The sequence below is a fragment of the Tupaia chinensis genome, unplaced genomic scaffold (genome assembly GCF_000334495.1).
Source record: "Tupaia chinensis unplaced genomic scaffold, TupChi_1.0 Scaffold146837_1, whole genome shotgun sequence".
In the NCBI taxonomy this organism is placed as follows: domain Eukaryota; kingdom Metazoa; phylum Chordata; class Mammalia; order Scandentia; family Tupaiidae; genus Tupaia; species Tupaia belangeri.
In genome coordinates, this window is record NW_006206691.1 from 1,213,073 (window position 1) to 1,221,984 (window position 8,912).

Genomic DNA, 8,912 nt, shown 5'->3' on the forward strand with positions numbered 1-8,912 from the left:
GTGAACGTGGGAGTGCAGATATCTCTTCAACCTGCTAGTTTCATATGCTTTGGATATATACTCAAAAGTCAGATTACTGAACCATATTATAGTTTTATTTTTAAATTCTGAGGAACTAGGGACCAGCAGTTAGCGTAATGGCTATGTCGCTGGATTCCCACATAGTTGACTGACCGTGGTTTGCGTCCCGGACCCGGTGGCTTAAACTCACGCCGGGCACGTGTGCGTGCGTACCCAAGATCTCAAGAGGAGACTGGAGGAGACGGGATTGCAGTGTGGCCATCCCCCCTGGGGGGTGATTTCTCCCTTTCTGTCTCTCTGTCTCTCTCTGTCTGTCTGGCGAGTGCATGCACCCGATAGCAAAATCTTCTCAAAAAAAAAAAAATTTTCTGAGGAACTTCTTTGCACTGTTCTATAATTAATGATGTTGATGGTTTTTGTGTATCTGTTGTACATTTATATATTTTCTTTTGACTAATATCTATTCAGGTCTTTTGTCCATTTTCTACTGGAATGTTTTCTTATGGTTAAGTTCTTTATAGATTTTGAATATTAAGCCCTCATCAGGTTTGGTTTTTTTTTTTTTGGGGGGGGAGGTTTTGCTGTAGGGCATGTGCACTCACCAAAAAGACAGAGAGAGAAAGCGAGAAATCACCGCCCAGGGAGGAATGGCCATGCTGCAATCCCTTCTCCTCCATTCTCCTCTTGGGATCTTGGGCATGCACGCACATACGCCCGGCTTGAGTTTAAGCTATCAAGTCTGGACTAGAACTACGGTCGACTACATGGGAGTCCAGTGACATAGCCATTACACCTCATCAGTTATATGGTTTACAAATATATCTCCCATTCTGTAAATTATCTCTTCATTGGTTGACTGTTCTTTTGCCATGTATAATCTTTTGAGTTTGATGTAATTTCACTTGTCTGTTTGTGCAGAGTAAAGACTTGAATTCAGACTTGTTTTCCCAGAGCTCATAAAATTGGCAATCAATATAACTAAGTTTTCATAAATATTAATTTAAAAAAAAACAGCCAATATGTGGTAGATACAAAAGTTATTCCCAAATAAATATTTCTTCTTTTATTCCTCCGCTAATTAAACAGAGGGCAGCCAACTGAGATTTTTTCCATCGCTGAGTTACAGTCCAAGACTAATTTAATGAAAGTTCTATCTTTGGGACAGTAGAGGAATTGAGGGGGAAAAAGTTTAATAGATTTAGAGACTATGAAAAGTGGGCCTAAGGATCAAAATAAGATTAGTGGGATAAAATATTTTCTCTTATGTTGTGAAGACACTAATTCAAGAAGTTATCACATACACATATACAAATGTATAATATGTAACATATATATTATATATAATAAAACATATATTATACTATATATCCCTTCCTGGATATATTGATTTCTTAGTAATTCTGTAAAACTCTATAGTATAGACAACTATTTTAAACATGTTGTGGTCTAAAAAAATCACAAAATCTCTATAGATGCTATCATCAGTAGTATGATCTTGAATCTTGGCAGGCTTTGTAACATATTTTTGGCCAATTAAATGTAGAAAAGTCATGTTACCTAACATCAGAACTCACAAGGCCTTTGTTTTTCTCATAACCCTCTAAGACCCCTGTGACACCAACTAAAAAAGTTGGGCTAATCATCGTGAGAATGAGAGCTCACACGAAGAGAGACCCAGCTTCCAGCCAGCATCAACCGCCAGACATGTGAGTGAGGCTGTCATAGACCATTCAGCCCCAGTCAAGCCACCAGATGACTCTTACCATGTAAATGATTATAGACAAGATTAGCAGGAAAATAGCCCAGCTAGCCCAATCCAAATTACTGGCACAGATTGTGAGCAAAATCTGTGGTTTTACACCAATACATTTTGGAGTTGTTTGTTATGCAAAGATAGATAACTGATACAACTTAGTTTCAACCACCATTTCTAAAACTGATTTGACCGTAAAACACTTATTTAATCAAACACCTAATTAATACATCCAGGAACATACTTCTGGGAATGAAGATATCTTATCCTTCTGTCACATAAGCATAATTAGTATCCAGGGCCTGGTAGTGGAGCAGCAGTATTGCAACAAGACCCACATGGGAAGGTCCTGAGTTCAAATCCCAAAGCCTCTCAGTGCAAGCAGGCACATGTAGATATGCCTGCAATTTGGGCTGGCTGAGGCTGGGAGTGGATTATGGCATGAGGACCCTGTTGGGGATGTCTATATCTCTCTTTCTCTTTCTCATTCTCTTTCTCTTTCTCATGGGAGAATTAAATAAATAAATAATTTAAAATCATATTTAGTATCATAAGGAATATGACTAGGAAAAGTAGAGATAACTGTCTTTTTATTTAAAAAAAATCCTTCTAATGAGTCTGTTCTGGTATCATTATATTTGAATATCTGCCTAGAATCTAGAATAACTGGGCTTAAAAGTATTTCTCTTTCCACTAGAGAACCAACTGTGGTCCTTACCATCAATAAGTTCATAGGTCTGTCTGTCGTTATCTTTTGTAATTAAAATCTTCAGAAACCCAAGTGTGAATTCTGGTCTTTCATTTTTGGAGAGCTATCCTAATCAGTCCTTAGAAGTCAATGTTAAGATATGATTTGCTTGCTTATCTTTTGTGAATATTTTCAAAGCTCAATCCTATTTTATGAGAACGAATTATAATAACTGTCTCATCACTGAAATTAGATAAACACTATAAGTAAATCACTGAAAGTTACAGGCAGCTATTAATAAGATACTTGAATCAGCAACTCTACTAAATTATTTTAGAATTCTTCCCAGGACTACTTTATATTTAATTGACTTCTTCCCCAACACACTGATATTCTCTGAGCTTCACTATCCTAGTCATTTTCTTTGACTTTAACAACAGGAATATATATATCTTTGTTTCCTCCTTCTTCTTCCTTTTTTTTTTCCTATAAAAAGTAGTGCCTTCAAGTTAAGAACATTTCCATTCTAAACAATATTGTATCATCTTCCAAATCCAGATTTAAGGTTATTTCAAAGTTTTTGCTCTAAAGCTTTATTTTAATTTTTTCCAATCATAAAAATACTACTTATGATGAATTTAGTATATTATCATGTCTGCAACATGACTGGTTGTAGATAATCAACAGAGTATGCGTCCATCCAAATAATTTAATTTGGTGATGCACTGGGCAGAACTCCATGTCCCAAAGGGTCAACCATACCCTGTGGAACTATATTTCAATCACTTCCAATCATTGTGGCCTCATTTATTTGGATTTAAGATTTGGTATTCTGGTTTTTTGTTTTTGTTTTTGTTTGTTTGTTTGAGAGGTTTTTGCTATAGGGCGCATGCACTTGCCAGAAAGACAGAGACAGAAAGTGAGAAATCACCCCCCAGGGGGGATGGCCACACCACAGTCCCTTCTCCATTCTCCTCTCAGGGCCTCGGGCACGCATGCACATGTTCCCAGCCTGAGTTTAAGTCACCGGGTCCAGGACTCAAATCATGGTCGACTACTTGGGAGTCTAGCGACATAGCCATTACACCAACTGCTGGTTTCTTGAGGCTTTGTATTCTTTAAACTTAATATGAAAATTTATTTTCTCCTGGAAGGTATTAATCCTTGTCAGTAAGCACCTGCATGAACAGTTAAGGATGTAATTGACAAGTCCCTGAGCACACAGGTTTATAGGAATAAGACACAGAGAGGAGGAGGCAACAGAGACAAGAGAATTTGTTCATACATCCATGCCTAGGGAAGACTTTGGGAGCAATTCACTTCCTCTTTACCCCATCCCAGCCCTTTTATTCACAAGTCGTTTAAAAAGCTGAGCCAGTTTCTCCCTAAAACATGAAGTCTTACAGGATCCTCCCCCACCCCACGCCCGCAATAAATAATCTCACGGCACAGTAGTAGCTACAGCTTATCAGAAAACAGTGCTGATATTTCTGATACGAGGTTTTGATGATGCCCTAGGAAAAAAACTCCATGGCCTAAACCGTATCTCTCACCACACATCCTCTTCTCTCACCAAAAAGATTATGTGTAAATACATTCTCTGATCTTCATACTCAAGATTATAAAATATTTTGACTATGTTGGACAGTATAAAAAATTGGGAGAGATAGGAACTTGTGGTTTAAAGATATTTTGAACTACAGTTTGGTGTTTGGGGAAGATTAAAGCTTGGTAGTGAATTTTTAAATAAGCTTAGGATTTGAATTTCATACTAGGAACAGAAATTCTTATCTCAGTCCAGGATTCTAGGAATAAAATCATCACCAAGATTAGAAGCAAATACTTTTATGAGACTACATACATGGGTATAAAGCAGCAAATACAGTTTCTTCTTCAAAAGGTTAGAGCTTTATGTTGTTAGTTAAGACTATTGACACACAATATGAGAAAAGATGATAAAATTATCTAAGTGCTAAGCATCCAGTAGTAGATAAAATTCTCTATTTTCTCTCCTCTCCCTATCCAAATATGGTCTGTTTTTCAAGATTTAATTAAAGTTCTGTCTTCAAACTAAGTCTTCTCTAAACACTCCAACCCACCTTCAAACCCTACACTGCACTTACTAGGCAGAATTTTGATGATTTCCACTGTTAATTATTCCAGATCTCCTCTCTAAGGACAAATGCCTTAAGGTCAGGAACTGAGTGGTGTGTGTGTGTGTGTGTATTTTTATTCTATTCATCAGATACATTTTGTGTACCCTGACCCAAGTGTCAGATAATGTGAGTCTAAGTCCCATCACGGCCACGTGGCAACTCCTAAGACTTGAACCAGCCACTTAGTATCTCGGCTAAATTCGTTCCTCCTTAAATTAGGGAAAGAAGACCTGCTCTCTGCCTTCCTAGCATCTTCTAAAATAAAATAAGACATCATGAATGAAATTGCATAATCAACTGTAATTTCCATGATGTGAGATTTTACTAGCAAGTCTGACACTCAGCAGTTACTGACTGAAGGAATTATATTGCTCCCTGAGTTCATATGGTATTTATAAAGTATATACTCATATTGAGCAAGTTATATTGAATAGTCAGATTATTACTATACATAGGTTATCAGTGAGGCTATTTATTGGCACAGAGGTCATTAACGGCACGGTTAGTATAAGTAGATGTACCATCCTAGGCAAGAGAATTGGATAGTATTCTCTGAATTCGCTCCAGTCCCCATTTCTGTTAGAAGCAGGAAGGTGCACCAAGGCAGCCCGGCACTTGCACCTCAAGAGCATTATGCCATGACAGAAACAGTTTCAACCAATTCCTCTATGTGCGGACTCACTTCATGCTTCTTGCTTCTTGATTCCTGACTGCTTGTGTTATTTGAGTAATTTATTTTATCTATCACAGAATCAGTTTCTTTTATAAAGAATGATTTTCAAAAGTATATCAGACAAATAAAAAATTATTTAACTCATAAATGAATGTATTAGTAATATGGTAATATAAGTTCAAAGAGCATTTGAAGACTGGTTATAAATAGTCATTAAAAAGAATAAGTTTAGTTAACAATAAAATATTAACATTGCCTCATCAATTAAAAAAATGTATCACACTAGGGTCCAGTAGGTGGTGTGGTGATTAAGGTGCTAGACTCCCACAAGGGCAACTGTGGTTTGAGTCGCAGATCCAACACCTTGAAAATCATACCTGGTGTGTGCATGCGTGTGTGTGTATGTAGTCCTGAACGGAGACTAGAGGAGAAGGGATTGTAGCATGGCCATGGTACATGGAGTGATTTCTCACTTTTCCTCTCACTGTCTGTCTTTCTCTCTCTGGTGAGCACACACGCCCTATAGCAAAAACAAAATAAAACACACACACACAAAACATTAGATGAGAGTAACTGAGAAACTGGAAGGATATGGTACCTAGGATGAAAGAATGAAAATATATTGGGTCATCAGGAAGGTCATGACACATTTTTGCATAGAAAAACAGGAAAATACATCATGACTTCCCTGACAATCTAATATATGGGAACTCATGCTTCTTACTCATTTTTCCGTGAACATAAAGTGTTTGAAAAATAGCCTGTTTTTACCATAACATATAAGGTTGAAATAAGAGTTCAAGGTTATATAAAACTGGTTAATGGTCTACATAAAATCCAATGTTACAAAGAGACTATGAAAAAGGTAAAAATTACATTGGGCATTTAGTAACAGAAAAGCAACCGTGCCAGGATGGACTAAAGACTGAACTGCCTGAAACAGAAAGAAAAAAACAAATGACTTCTAGAAGCTATGGCATAGCTGACAAGTCAGTAGTACATACATGTTTCAGGTATAGATTTCAGGTCAAAAAGAAGTTTCTGTCTTAATTTTACAAATTATTTGAGAATGAACTCAGTTAAGTTGCTTAATGTTTCGATTTTCTTGTAGGTACAATACAATAATAGTACCCACCTCATAGAGTTGTCTAGAAGATTAAATGTGCTAATAAGGTCAAGCCCTTGGCACTTAATAAGTACTCAAGTCAACAATGCTGTAAGAATGATTATAGACCATCTTTTTTTAAGCCTCAGACCTCTTATCTATATATCAAAGATAACTTTATTGTTTTGACTGGGACTCATGGTTTAAAAGAAAGTCAAATACGATTATTCCTTCAGAGGTATCAGTTTCAAGTGAGGATTTGGAGATAAAGGTAATGTCATTAAGTAAACTGATGAGTAACTTAAACATAAATGTCTTTGGCAGCACACACATGCACATTTCACATTAAGTTTAAAATGAGATGGGATATCAATGGGATATTTGACATGCAATGCCTCTTTAAGGCTTTGCCTTTCGTGCCCTACTTCCTCAACTTCCCTAAAGAGGTGTCCTGCTCTATTTCAACCTTGTAAATATTTGTGTGAGATTGTGAGATGCAATAATTTATGCAAAGCTGCTAAGTGCTTAGCAAATATAAAGTGTTCTAGATGCAGCATCATAAAATAGAGAAATGACATATGTTTGAATATCATAAACAAAGAGTAAGTCCAATGTTTTCATAATTCACGGGAGCTAGGAAATGTTTGCAACTTTAAAGACAAAGGGAGCTCAGATGGCATATGGAAGAGCTTACATCTGAGGAAATGCTGGAATAGGCTATGAGGAAAAAATATATCCAAAAAGGGACCTATGAGGCTAGCAGTGATGTGGTGGTTAAGATGACTGGATTCTACACTGCTAACTGTACAATTTGAGTCCTAGACCCAGTGACTTGAGAAAACACACTGGGTGTGTGTGTGTGTGTGTGCACATGTGTGTGCCCAAAATTGCAAAAAGAGGGAGAAATGGAGAAGAATGGGTTGTCGCATGACCATCTCCCATGGGGGTGCCCTCTCATTTTCTCTCTCTGTCTCTGTCTCTCTCTCTCTTTCATGTTCTCTCTGTCCAGCAAGTGCACATACACTCCAGCAAGTGAAAAAAAAAATGGATCTATAGGAAAAAATGCTTTGATATTATCTCGTGGTAATCACAGGAACTCCAAGTGTAATAGGGTTGTTGAACTTTTTTGAAGACTGAAACTATGGGTTTTGGGTTCCTTGTTTTCCCCTTATACAGATGGCTAATACCTTGATGCTATGCCATTCCAACAACTAGTAATCTCAAACAACACACTGGTGAAACATGCATGGTATGTGGCTTGCTTTGGTGTCTTGGTTTACTTTTACTCTGATTAGAAATTAGTATCATCCAATTTAGAAACAGAAATTTGATGGTGCTTTCAAGAAGATAACAATCTTTGAAATAGAAGAAATGAGATGTAATCTGGACCAAAGAGGCATTATCCAAGTTCTAGGATATTAGACTACTAAATAGAGTAAATATGAATGGAAGATTTATATGAAGAGTCTTCAAAAAAGTTCATGGGGGAACCAGCAGTTAACATAATGGCTATGTTGCTGGACTCCCATGTAGTTGACTGTGGTTCAAGTCCCAGACCTGGTGGCTTAAACTCACACCAGGCACATGTACGTACATGCCCAAGATCCCAAGAGGAAAATGGAGGAGAAGGGATTGCAGTGTGGCCACCTCCCCCACCCCCCGGGGAAGTGATCTCTCTCTCTCTCTGTCTGTCTGTCTGTCTGTCTGTCTTTCTGGCTAGTGCACAAGCCCCATAGCAAAAAAAAAAAAAAAAAAAGTTCATGGAAAATATTTATTATGAAAAACTATACAAGATTTCAAATCTTTTTTATACCAAAATAAACTTTTACTTTAATTTTATTTTTCCATAAAGTTCCTGAAGTTTTCTCTTTGTGTGTGTCTGTGCATCGGTGTGTGTGTGTGTGTGTGTGTGTGTGTGTGTAAATTTATTTTTACTCTGGAGCCATGGGCCAGGACTCTGGGAATCATGTTGTGTGTATAGCAATATGGAGCCCACAATACTGTGGCCTTAATAAGCTCAACATTGAAGCTTGTGCTTTACTGTGTCATGGGCATATATGAATTCTATATTTCTAGCTAGTAGCAGAATGATATCTTTTCAACCTGTACTTTAATCTAGAAGTTACTCTCCTTGCTAGAATAATGGTTTTAAACCAGAAGGAATTCTACCTCCCCCCGCTCCCTGGACAAATTTGGCAATGTCTGCACAAAACTGGCGCAACTGGGGAAGGCGAACTACTCACCTCTGGTGAGTAGAGGCCAACATTGCTGCTGAACGTCCTGTAGTGGATAGGACACTGCTCCGCAAAACTCTATCTGGCCCCAATGAAAATAATTTTAATATTGAGAAGACTATGCTCGAGTGAGCAGTATTCAATGCCTAGCTCTACAGACTCACCTGGCAAAGAGCCAACAAAACAAAATAGGTAGCTCATAACCATTATGAGGATTTTGAAGATAGAAGCCAGCACTTTACAAAATGTAATGGGAAAAAAATGCTGCAGAAATACAATAAT